Source organism: Micromys minutus (genome assembly GCF_963924665.1).
Source record: "Micromys minutus genome assembly, chromosome: 19".
In the NCBI taxonomy this organism is placed as follows: Eukaryota; Metazoa; Chordata; class Mammalia; order Rodentia; family Muridae; genus Micromys; species Micromys minutus.
Window position 1 is genome coordinate 44,762,060 of NC_137954.1, and position 10,894 is coordinate 44,772,953.

At 37.2% G+C, this 10,894-nt stretch overlaps 1 pseudogene across 1 annotated transcript; it reads left to right on the top strand.

The window, feature by feature from the left end:
• The first annotated feature begins 699 nt into the window (after positions 1 to 699).
• LOC308433047 (small ribosomal subunit protein eS24-like) lies at positions 700 to 1,118 on the top strand (annotated as a pseudogene). Its single transcript has one exon. The product of its transcript is annotated as a small ribosomal subunit protein eS24-like (transcript).
• The last annotated feature ends 9,776 nt before the right edge of the window (positions 1,119 to 10,894 follow it).

Here is a 10,894-nt window from a genome sequence, read left to right on the forward strand (position 1 = left end):
ACAAGCAGCTACACGCACAGAATCATTAGCATGGGAGGAACCTTTAAACTAACTGTTCGGTGTCACAGAGGAGAATATAATCCACAGTATACAGCAAGGAGGATGATAAATGCTTTGAATATCACATACCTGACAAAATAGACCAATGCAATGAACTCCAGCAAGTCCTAAAGATTCAGTAGCTGAACTAGCTACAGCATAGCTTGCACACACACCCAAATGTGATTCCTGTCAATGTGGAAGAATCAGACAGACAAACATTCATTGCTTGGGAACCCTTGTCAACAAAATCAGTTCAGTCTATTGAACCTAATATATCCAGACATGTACTGTGGTTTAAGACTAACAAAACGCAAAGCAGCAGTTTATAAAATCCAGATACAGAGATGATAAAAGACTAATTGCAATGGTATTCCTTAGCATGGGAAACATGTTGTTTTAAATTACTAAGAAACACAAAATTTTGTACAGCAAAGCTTGCATTCTGCATGAATGCAAGTGAATATATATCTTTTCTTATACTATTAAATTATATATTTTCCATACATAACCAGTGTTTTTTTAATAAAATGATATCCAAGTGGATGATGACATTTTTTCATGTTTCCTGTTTAGATTTTAAATGCAGTCAAAAATGTCCTCTTTTAAAATGAAGAAGACACTCTTTTCCTCCTCTGCAGCTCCTGCACCGCAGCCGTCATGAATGACACGGTAACCATCCGGACCAGGAAGTTCATGACGAACCGTTTGCTTCAGAGGAAACAGATGGTCACTGATGTCCTTCATCCTGGGAAGGTAACAGTACCGAAGACAGAAATTCGGGAAAAGCTGGCCAAAATGTTACAAGACCACGCCAGACGTCATCTTTCTGTTTGGATTCAGAACCCACTTCGGTGGTGGCAGGACAACTGGCTTTGGCATGATCTACGATTCTTTAGATTATGCAAAGAAGAATGAGCCGAAACACAGACTTGCAAGGCATGGCCTTTATGAGAAGAAAAAGACCTCCCGTGAACAGTGAAAGGAACGCAAGAACAGAATGAAGAAGGTCAGGGGGACTGCAAAGGCCAATGTTGGTGCTGGCAAAAAGCCAAAGGGATAGATCTGCGGTGACTTGATGTTATGGAGTGATGTGACTTCTGAGAAGGCCAAATAAACTAAAAAGTTTCTATGAAAAATAAATAAATAAACAAAATGAAGAAGACAAAAGGGAAATAAAAGTGCATGAGGTTTTCCTAACTGGAGACATGTCCCTGGTATGAGAGAAGGACAGCGAGAGCTGGAGCACAGCACTGGCTTTCCAGTGGCAGCTGGAATGTCCCTCTTGAGAACAAGGACTGGGGATTTTCACTGAATCAGCATCCTGGGCTGTCCTCTCAAAGGTGATAGCAAATGAACCCCTCTTCAAGATGTTCCACTCTGCTGTAAATATTCAAACCTCTGGGCATGCCTGGTCTTCTTCTTCTTCTTCTTCTTCTTCTTCTTCTTCTTCTTCTTCTTCTTCTTCTTCTTCTTCTTCTTCTTCTTCTTCTTCTTCTTCTTCTTCTTCTTCTTCTTCTTCTTCTTCTTCTTCTTCTTCTTCTTCTTCTTCCTCTTCCTCTTCCTCTTCTTCCTCCTCCTCTTCCTCCTCTTCTTCCTCCTCCTCCTCTTCTTCCTCCTCTTCCTCCTCTTCTTTCTCTCTCTCTCTCTCTCTCTCTCTCTCTCTCTCTCTCTTGATTTCTCTCTTTTTACTAATGATACCCAAATAACCAAAACATGCACAGAGAAAACGCTATTTCTTATCTCATTTGTTCAACTAAAACCAAAACGAAAACTGAATTATTTCAAGCTATAATTTTTGATAGAATACGGTTTTATGTAAAAAGAAACTGAAAAGGTAGAGTTATTCAAAGTGATTCCATAAAGCTGTGCTAAGAGAATTTTCTAACTGCAGAATGCTTGTGATGTTCAGCATGTGGTGGTGTCCTTAGCATGTGCAGTACACATTGCCCTTATAGTCTTACAAGACTCACTAGGGAAAGACAACTCACACTCACACTCATGCAACTTAGCAAGAACACAGAGACCATTTTGAAGTATGTAACTAATTTTTGTAGAAGTGTATACAAGTTTTTGTTTAACTCTTACAAATTAAAAGATTCACAGGGAGAATTTTTTTACTATGAAGACTTAAAACAATGTGCAATATGAAACTTAAATTAATTCATTAAAAACTGAAATGTATAGACTCTGCACAGGTGAACACGTAGTTGTTTTAAGTATCTTTCTTTTCCATAGTACATATGTATTTCATTTAATTAATAGAATAGCAGTAAACTACAACTATAATTTCAAAGAGAAGTCTGTAAACTCACACATTATATATGAAAGCCACTGCACCTTTTTTCCATTCCAAGGGTCAGCTCTAAGGGTCTCAAGAGCTCAAATTGAAGCAGAAAAGAGTATCATAGGATCAGTAAGATCCGCCCGGTCTCCAGATGGGAAGCTGGGTAGTTACACCATCAACTGGGTATTTTCTATCACTGGCATCCTAGGAATGCCGGACATGTTACTATGGAGGACTGAGGGATGTCCACACACTCCATCTGAAGTATGACTTTAGAAAGCATAAAAGAATTTGCAACCCTAACATTAGGAATATATTTACTTTTGAAGAAAAGGAAAGGAAAGAAAGGAAATCTATTTCTAAGTAGTTATGCAGATGCCTCATACATTTCTCAATCATTTTTTAAAAATCATGTTTGTACAAAGTTTAAAATATACTATTTCACAAGAGCACAATGTGAATGCAATACATGGTTAATCTTAAGTCTAACAGGAACATCAAAACAAGTTAACGTGGTATAAGCCTATCTCCAGAGGTATTCTAAATCAGGGTCCCTAAACCTCGAATACAGCATAACATTTCAGGACATTCCAGTAAGCTTTTCTCTATTTTTCTCAACCCTTCTGAAAAAAAAAATATCCTTTGATATCACCATTTCCTCTCATTGGACAAATGTTTGTATTCTAATAGTCAACTGTATAGAATTTGTTATTTCTGGAAAATGGAACTAAAATAAATTATAATACCCTCTAACCATCATGGTTTAAATTTATCATAATGGAACATATAAGAGTTGGTAACCCACAAGTACCAACATAGGCATTAGGAATGTACAGGTGCATTAGTATAACTACTCGTGGATTTTATGTATCCCGCTTTCCTACTATCTGATGCAGCTGCCACTACTCCAAGTTGAAGAATAATCCTACAAACCCCAAGGAACATTGCCTTTGTGGGTTATAAAGATTATCTCGTTTCTTTCTCTCTCTCCTGCTCACTCCACACTGGATCCCGCCCTAGTACATCCCCGTTGCCATCCTCTCTCTCACCTAGTTCCCTCCTTCCATTCGCCTCTGATGTCTGTTTGACTTCCTCTACTCTGGCAGACCCTCTCCGGAGACATCCACATCACCATTCTGTCAGCAAGCACTTCTTGGCATCAGCAATAGTGACTGAGTTTTGTGACTGCATATGGGATGGATCCCCAGATGAGGCAGTCTCAGGATGGCCTTTTCTTCATACTCTGCTCCAATCTTTGCCCCTGTATTTCCTTTAGACAGCAGAAATTCTAGGGTAAAAGTTTGAGAAGGGTGGGTCTTCCCACCCCCCAAGGACCTTGCCTAACTGCTGGATATGTTCTCTACAGGTTCTCCCTCCCCCTTGTTGGGCCTTTCAGCTAATACCATCCCTGTTTGGTCCTGGGACCCTCTTGCTTTCCTGGCATCAGGGACCTGCTGGTGGATATCCCCAGTTCTCCATCGACCACTGCTACAGAAGTATATAGAAATAGTATTTTCTAGTTCCATCCACTTACCTGCAGAATTCATTATTATTTCTATTGGACATGATCTGTATTTACATTTATACTTCACTTCCCCCTTTATGGCCTCCAGGAAGGTGCTCTGTCTCCCAACCTCCCTCTCTCCCCTCTGTGATTTGGCATTCCTCCTACACTGAAAAATCAAGCCTTCTCTGGACCAAAGTTCTCTCCTCCTTTTGATGGCAGAGAATGCTGTCCTCTGCTGCATATCCACATGGAGCCATGGGTCCCTCCATGTGAACTCATTGATTGGTGTTTTAGTTCCTGGTAGTTTTGGTGGGTTTGGTTGGTTAATCATTTTGTTCTTCCCATGTGATTGCAGATTCTTTCAGCTCCTTCAGTTCTTTCTCTAGCTCCTTCATTGGTGTCCTCATTTTCAGTCCAATGGTTATCTGCAAGCATCCTCCTTTGTATCAGGATGGCTCTGACAGAGACTCTGAGGAGGCATCCATATCAAATTTCTAGAGTAAGCACTACTTGGCATTAACAATAGTGCGTGGGTTTAGTGGCTGCATATAGGGTGGGTCCCCAGGTGAGGCAGTCTCTAGATGGTCTTTTCTCCAATCCCTACTCTGTTCTTTGTCCCATTATTTCCTCCCAGGAGTGTTGTGTTCTCCCTTCTAAGAAGGACTGAGGCATCCACCTCTTGACCATCCTTTGATTTGAGCTTCACAATTTCTGTGAATTGTTTCTTGAGTATTTCGAGCTTTGTAGGCTAGTATCTGCTTACCAGTGAGTACATACAATGAGTGCTCTTTTGTAACTGGGTTACCTCACACAGGATGATTGCTTCAAGTTCCATCCATTTGCCTAAGAATGTCATAAAGTCATAGTTTTTAATAGCTGAGTAGTATTCTATTGTGTAAATGTACCACAATATCCATATCCATTCCTCTGTTGATAGACACCTGGGTTCTTTTTAGCCTCTGAATATTATAAATAAGGCTGCTAGGAACATGGTGGAGCATGTGTCCTTGTTAGATGTTGGAGATTTTTTTGGGTATATGCCCAGGAGTGGTATAGATGGGTCCTTGGGTAGTACTATGTCCAGTTTTCTGAGGAATTGCAAGACTGATTTCCAGAGTGGTTGTACTGGTTTACAATCCCACCAACAGTGGCAGAGTGTTCCTTTTTCTCCACATCCTCAATAGCATCTGTTGTCACCTGAGATTTTGATCTTAGCCATTCTGACAGGTGTGAGGTAGAATCTTAGGGTGGTTTTGATTTGCATTTCTCTGATGACTAGAAATGTTGAACATTTCTTTAGCTGCTTCACATCCATTCAATATTCCTCAGTTGAGAATTATTTGTTTAGCTCTGTACCTCACTTTTAATAGGATTATTTAATTCTCTTAGAGTTTAACTTATTTGTGTATATTGGATACTAGCCCTCTATCAGATGTAGGATTGGTAAAGATCTTTTTCTCAGACTGTTGGTTGTAGGTTTGTCCTTTTGACTGTGCCCTTTGTCTTATATAAGCTTTGCTATTTCATGAGGTCCCATTTGTTGATTCATAATCTTAGAGTATAAGCCATTGGTGTTCTGTTCAGGAAACTTTCCCTTGTGCCTATGTGTTCTAAGCTTTTACCTATTTTCTGTTCTATTAGTTTCAGTGTGCCTAGTTTTATGTGGAGGTCTTTGATCCACTTGCACTTGAGATTTGTACAAGAAGATAAGAAAGGATCAATTTGCATTCTTCCACATGCTGGCTGCCCCTTTGAACAGGCACCATTTGTTGAAGAGGTTGTCCTTTTTCTATTGAATGCTTTTAGCTCCTTTGTCAAAGGTCAAACCATAGCATAGCGGTTTGGGTTCATTTCTGGGTCTTCAGTTGTATTCCATTGATCTACCTAATTGTCTCCGTGTCAATACCATGCAGTTTTTAACCCGGTTGATGTGTAATACAGCTTGAGGTCAGGAATGGTGATTCCCCAGGAAGTTTTTTTTATTGTTGAGAATAGATTTTGCTCTCCTGGGTTTTGTGTTATTCCAGATGAATTTGCAAATTGTTTTTTTTTTCTAACTCTATAAAGAACTGAGTTGGAATTTTGATGTGGATTGCATTGAATCTGCAGATTGCCTTAGACAATATGGCCACTTTTACTCTGATGATCCTTCCATTCCATGAGCATGAGAGAGCTTTCCACCTTCTGAGGATGTTTTCAATTCCCTTCTTTAGAGATTTGAAGTTCTTGTCATACAGGTCCTTCAATTGCTTTGTTAGGGTCACACCAAGGTATTTTCTATTCTTTGTGATTATTGTGAAGTGTGTCAATTCTCTAATTTCTTTTTTAGCCTGTTTGTCCTTTGAATAGATAAAGGGTATTGATTTGTTTGAGTTAATTATATATCTAGCCACTTTGCTGAGGTTGTTTATTATCTCTAAAAGTTCTCTGGTCGAATTTTTGGGATCACTTAAGTATACTATCATGTCATCTGCAAATAGTGATATACTGACTCCTTTCCAATTTGTATTCCTTTGACTGCTTTTTATTTCCAGTCTTTGAAATAAACATACAGAATATTAGTTTTAGCATATTTTAACATTTCCTGCTCTGATCAGCTCCTTATCAGGGTAACTTTCAGTGTTTTGCTGGGCTCTTCTTTGTGAAGTTCTTGCAACAAGTTAAGATGTATGCTATAATAAAGTGAGAAAGGAAAGGAGAAAAACAAGGTCCTCCATCAGTGCAGGGTAGCACCTAGAGCTTCCCGAAGCCTAGTCTGAGAAATGATGGAAGGTGAATTGGTGACTTGATGCCAATTTGGGGTTTCTTCTGAGTACCCATGTCCTTTGCCAGAGCCTCCTCCCTAGTCAAGTGTTCCTTGCTGTGTTCACATTAAGCACTACAGAGCGATCTTGTGTGAATTATGTCCCAGAAGGAAGGACAAAGGGCTGAGAAAAACTTCTGATTAACTGCACTGGGCTTGTTGTTCATATCTCCTGGGCAAGAAGAACAACAGGCCAATAGGGGCTGCCCAGCTCGTATTTTCAAAACAAGATAATTAGAAATGTTTACATAATGGTCACTATGCGATCTTAGATTATCTATGTATTGTACTCTTAAAGAAGTTCTTGTTCTTCAACAAACCGCTTTGCAAAACATCATACTGAAATATTATCATGTTTCCTCTGAAAAAGCCATCAAGTTAATATGCCTTATATTTTGTTTTTGAAAGTGAAAGGGAAAACAAATCCTTTTTATAGAATGACCCTGTTTCTCTTGAGGATGGGGAAGAAAGTTTCTTTGTTTTTTCCCAAACTATCCTGGCTTGTTAGGTTTTTGTTTTTCTTTTTTTTTTTAATATTCAAATTTTTGCCCCAGGAAAACAAATTTTGATGACTTTGTTTACTTTTATATATCTTATATTCTTTTTCCAAATTTAAATTCTGCACCATAGAGGCCAATGTAGGTTCCAGAAAACAGCAGTAAGATACACAGATGAGGGCTCACAAAAGCTTACGTTTGGCTTATCTTATTGGGGTATAAAGAAAAAAAGAGAATTTTCTGAGGGAAAACACATACCAGAGTTTAGCAAGAGAAAAAAAATGACAACCCAGAATAACATTCAGGAAAGGCAAAATAAGAAAACACACACACACACACACACACACACATTAGTAGTTCTAAACCTCAAAGGCCTTCCTCAGTGAGGTTGTTGCAAGAAGAGTCACTGTTCAGACAGGAAGAACAGCAGTTACAGTGACGGGACAAGCAGAAGTTTATCTTCTGTGCTTTCTCTTCTAACAGACAGAACCCGTGAAGGTTCACATTGGGACAGCTAAAGCTGCACTTACAAATAAGATCGAGTTCAATTTATTCTTTTCCGCACTGCTTAATTTACGAAAACACAAAGTACACGTAGATTAAAGAACACCAATGAAATGATGTTCACAATCAGCTTATATTGCACACTAATGACCCCGAACACATCTGTTACCCCATTGTCACAGATTGTTCGACTTAGCAGGTGAAAATACCAAAGATTCCCTAGGAAATAACAGTTCCTATCTGGCTCTATTTTAACCATGGAGGTTCAGGTTCTTATATATCAGATAAATCTCCCATTCAATCTTTTTGATGCCACACCTCCTTCCCCCAGGGTGACTGCTATATCAAGTCTCCTTTCTTAACAGAGTCCTGTTTTATTTTATTTTTTAATTGAACAACTTTACTTTAAAAAACAAAATGTACAGATTTTAAGCCTTTTTGCATATAAGTATACGAATACATTTTTGTCAGTACTTGATTTTTTTTAAAGGTTTGATAGTATGCATTAAAATCTTACTAGTTACAATGAGCATAAAGTACATGTAAAACAAGATGTAACCTGGAAATAGTCAAAGTTTTCTTGGTGTGTAAAGATTAAGCATAATGGTTCTCTTTTAAAGAGCTACTATCATATGGTTGATTTCTATACTAGGAACAAGATTAAGGTGGATATTGTTTCCCCAGAAATGGCTGTAATTAGAGCTCCCAATTGTTTCTGGAATCCCTGGGCTAGCAAATTCACTGTAATGTTTTACTTTAGCAGTGTGATGCCCTCCTTTGAAATACATATCTTGAGCTATTTGGATGATTGCTGGGTTTTGTGCTGTTTGTATCAATGCTTGTTTTTCCTTGGTTGTGAACATAGTCTTTGCTCTTCTTTCTCTTGGCTTTAAAATATTGGCTGGGTGCATTTATGAGGGCTAGTTCGTCCTTCCTCTTTCTCTGACCCTCTAGTGTCTTTTCTTATTCCAGTCTCTTCACTTTTTTACTATATATGTATAGATACTTGTAGCATTTTTTGTATCTATAAAGAATTCTAAAAAAAAAAAGTATTCTAGGACTCAAAAGGACTCACAAATGAGACAAAATGTGTTGTATTTTTCTTTCCCTGCCTTACTTATTTCTTTTAATGTCATAATCTCTGGTTGCATTCATTTATCATCAAAGAGCATAATTCTTTGTTATGGATAAATAGAACTTCATTATGCACATGTAGGATATTTTCTTTATTCATCCATCACTTATTATGCACCTAGGCTTATTCCATAGCATTGCTATTATGAATAGTGCTGTGGTTAAACCTGGGTGTGCAGCTCCTCCACTGTTGATGGGGTTGTAAGCTGGTACAACTACTCTGGAAATCAGTCAGGCAGTTTCTCAGAAAATTAGACATAGTATTAACTGAAGACCCAGTTATCCCACTTCTGAGGATATATCCAGAGAAGCTCCAACATACAATAAGGACACATGCACCACAATGTTCATAGCAGCCCTATTCATAATAGCCAGAAGCTGGAAAGAACCCAGATGTCCTTCAGTAGATGAATGGATACAGAAATTGTGGTACATTTACACAATGGAGTATTACCCAGCTATTAAAAACAATAACTTTAAAAAAAAACAAAAAAAAATTAATAGCCTCTTTTCCATATGTAAATGTTACATATACACATATGTGTATGTATATGTACCCATAAATACTTAATTACAACCTTAAAATGTATTCATATACTTTTATGCAAAAATGCTTAAAATTTGTACATTTATGTTTGTTTTTTAAAATAAAGTTTTTCAAGAAAAAAAGACATTGGTACATATATTAACATTTTAACATATTTGGAACATGATTTCTAAAGCAATTGAAAATATATTTACCTGGCATCAACCAACATAGCAGAGTTATCTTTGCTAGAATGAATGTGGTAAATAGTTTCCATTAGTATATAAGCTAATCTCTTAAATATTTGTTACAGCTCTCAATTTTAACTCATAATTCACTCAGTTTTTGTGTTGTTTTGATTAAGTTGTTCTTTGATGTTCAATATAGCCTCACAAAAGTTCACAAGTATATCGGTTCATATGTTTTTATATTATGAATAAAACTTGAGAGCTTACTTTTTACTTACAAATTTGAAAACATCTAATGGTTAACTAACACCTTGTATGATCAACTGTGATGTGTTTTAATCCCCTTAAACCTTATCAAATGTTGACAAATCTTGTTTCACCTGTGAACCAGAATATTTCTACTTGTTCCCAAGTTACCATTGAAGTTTACACATTGTGTTGATATAACTCACACACAGAGAGAAGACTTAATAAATTATGTATTGTCACAAAAAAAGAAACAATGACTTTATGAAATTCCTAGGAAAATGAATGCATCTAGAGAATATCATCCTGAGTGAGGTAACCCAGTCACAAAGAGCAGACATAATATGCAGTCACTGATAATGGGATGCTAACCCCAGAAAACTCTGAATACCCCAGAAACAACTCTCAGGCCATATGAAGCTCAAAAATAACAAAGGTCAAAAAGTGAAAGCCTCAATCCTTCTTAGGAAAAAGAAAAAAGTGTATAGCACCTTCTCAGAGTGTGGTACACTTAGAACTTAAATTATTAATAATCCAAGAGCTAGGAATATAGCCTTGTGGCAATTTTTGGTATTCAAAGGTCATTATGTTTTATCTATATACACCAAGAAAACTCTGTTTTCATGTTATGTTCTGTTCTACATGTACTTTATGTTTATGGTAACTAGTGGTATTTCAATGCATGCTATCAAACCTCTAAAAGAATTGCCAAAATGCTTTTAAAATCTGTAAAAAAAAAGACAGAATTATTTACCTATTTATCTCCATTTAGAAGTACAAGACTTTTAAAGGCACGTGTGTAATGTCTTACTTGGCAAAGTGGTACTGGTTTCTGTTCTTTGTATGCGATATAAATATAACTCTACAGAACTTGGTGTGTGCCAAAAAAAAAAAAAAAAAAAAAAAAAAAAAAAAAAAAAAGAAAAGAAAGAAAGAAAGAAAAAAGAAAAACCTGGGTGTGCAGATGTGTCTGTGATATGCTGACTCAGATTCTTTTTTTTCTATTTTTTAATTGGGCATTTTATTTATTTATATTTCAAATGTTATCTCTTTCCAGGGCTTCTCCTCTGGAAACCCCCTATCCCATAATCACTACCGTTACTTATATAAGAGTGCTTCTCTAACCCCCTCCCACTCCCACCTTCCTGCCCCAGCATTTCCCA